The sequence below is a fragment of the Octopus bimaculoides genome, chromosome 3 (genome assembly GCF_001194135.2).
Source record: "Octopus bimaculoides isolate UCB-OBI-ISO-001 chromosome 3, ASM119413v2, whole genome shotgun sequence".
Lineage (NCBI taxonomy): Eukaryota > Metazoa > Mollusca > Cephalopoda > Octopoda > Octopodidae > Octopus > Octopus bimaculoides.
In genome coordinates this window covers 164,483,178-164,485,792 of record NC_068983.1, presented here as the reverse complement: position 1 = coordinate 164,485,792, position 2,615 = coordinate 164,483,178, and the positions used below count along the sequence as shown (strand labels likewise).

The following is a 2,615-nucleotide window of genomic DNA, read 5'->3' as shown; positions in this document are numbered from 1 at the left end:
ATATATATATATATATATATATATATATATATATATATATATACACGAGTATGCTGCCATCTGTTGGCATGCTACGGGACTAGTCCGAAAACGTTTTGGACTAGTATCTATGTCAACATAGATACTAGTATCTAGTATCTCCTCGTATCTATGTCAACATAAATTCTATCACTCTAAGATCGTGATAATCTATTTGACTGTTATCTACTAATGCAATAATGCATGATTGGGAATAATCTGTGATTGCTTGCCTAAAACACAAGGCATTCAATGGTTACGAGGATGTATTCAAAACATAACGGATTCGTAGTGCAGGTATTGTGCAGAAAACTATGAACTTAAACTGAAATAAGAATTTCATAGATTTACCATTTGAATGAAACATAGATGTGAAACTAGGAAAAAGATACTTGTAGCATCTTCTATGAAGATTATCATTACAGGTAAGTCCATATATATTTACAAACACATATATTATTATTATTATTATTATTATTATTATTATTATTATTATTATTATTATTATTATTATTATTATTATTATTATTATTATTATTATTATTATTATTATTATTATTATTATTATTATCAAAATTAAAAGAAGAGTGCCATTGTCATCTAGTAAACGATATTTCGACATCTTGTGTGTCTTCAACTGGTTCAAAAAATAAATTTGTCAATCTACTTCATTTTGGTTAATATAGAAAAGGCTGAGGTAACTCTTCCTGAAGATATACAATCAAAATTAAAAGAAGATTGTATCCATTTTCCATGTAGGAATATGCAAATGGCTTCTTTCATTTGTAAGTCCTCTAAGACGATGGCTACGTCTGACAGGATTTTACATTAGTGTCTCGGGAACTGAAAAGTAACTGGACTGACCTCAGTATTCGCAGGTGTTAGCAGTTTTTAGAGAAATGATATAATAGAGAGCTTCTGAAAAGAATCAAATTGCAGACGACAATACAACCGCCATACGAGAGTTAGCGACGATAACAGCTGTGGCTTGATATTACAAACAGCTCATATTACGTATTCTAAGTGCCAAACAGATTTGAGGCTCAAATTTATAACCGAGACCTACTGACACAATGTGCGACATTAAAAATGGCAACTATGGTTTAGTAAATTTGATGACTACCGTGATGTAAATAATCATTGTCAATATATATTTTATCTTTTACTTGTTTCGTCCACTGGACTGTGGCCATACTGGGGCATTGGCGTGAAAAACATATGGAACATCTTATAAATTTACGAGACATCGTCTTGTATAAGCCGTGCTAATTTTCTCTATATCTTTCCAATTCTCGTATATGTAATATCGGAAAATACATTCTAATTCCTCATTTTCTCTCTCTCTCTCTCTCTCTCTCTCTCTCTCTCTCTCTCTCTCTCTCTCTCTCTCTCTCTCTCTCTCTCTCTCTCTCTCTCTCTCACACACACACACACACACACTTATGTGTGTGTGTATGTATGTCTGTGTGCGTGCGTCATGCTAGTGGGTGGTTATGTGTGTGCACGTATCTATGTATATGTATGCATACCATTCCCAAACAGTATATTTCATTTATTTTCCGTGAAACTTAAGAATTTCAGTATAAATAAAACGCCATTGTTACGTGCCAAATTATATCTTACAGTAATTAATCATTGAATCATTATTTTTTAATTGACAACAAAACCGTTCTTCAGTAAATTAACTTCATTCTAATCGGAAACAAATGTTATATGATACATCCAATAGGATATAACAAGCTATTAATACTGTTCGTTGATGATTATATTCATCCATATAACTTCTCTATCTCTCTCTCACTCTCTCTCTCTCTCTCTCTCTCTCTCTCTCTCTCTCTCTCTCTCTCTCTCTCTCTCTCTCTCTCTCCCTATGTATATATATATATATATGTATATATCAAAAACTCCTTTGTGTATTTAGGTACATTATGATTTAATTCAGTGATATTATAGAATTCAGATATTTTCTCAATTAAATATTAAGCCACATCTTTTTTGTCATATAAAATAGAAAATTAAGATTACCTTTAATTGGCTTGGGGTAACTAGTGCAGAAACATTATGGGATATAGGTAGCAGCTCCTCCCTTGTCGTTCATTTAAAGAAAATATTTAAAAGCTAGACAACTAATGTACATATGAATATGATACACTAAGTCTGGATATATTTGAAATAATTAATCTATCCATTTGTGTACCACACTTAATGTATATACACCCCTGAAAGATATCATGTCATGACTTTATCTAAGAGAAAATCTATCTATCTATCTATCTATCTATCTATCTATCTATCTATCTATAAAAGATTAAAAAAAAGAGTGAAAAAACTACAGAAGGCTTGTGTTATATGGTTAAGGTATATATTTAAATCGTTATGTTAGAAAAATGTTATAAAATTTTGGGTATAGTAACTTTTTTGATGAAATAAACGGTTTCGTATTTTCTTTTCAAATTTCTGAAATTTCTTAACCTATATCGTATCTTGTCTTCGCTGTGGTGTAAAATATAGTGTTCTAGAAAGAGGAAGGTAATCAAGGATTTTTCCCGGTCATAGACTACATCCATGGAGGTGACAGTCTTCCCCTTGGCATGCTC

General features: G+C 31.4%; 1 non-coding gene across 1 annotated transcript; it reads right to left on the bottom strand.

Annotated features, from left to right (window-relative positions):
• Positions 1-1,230: 1,230 nt before the first annotated feature.
• On the bottom strand, positions 1,231-1,335 carry LOC128247466 (U6 spliceosomal RNA). Its single transcript, XR_008263839.1, has one exon. It is a non-coding gene; the product is annotated as a U6 spliceosomal RNA (small nuclear RNA).
• Between the last annotated feature and the right edge of the window lie 1,280 nt (positions 1,336-2,615).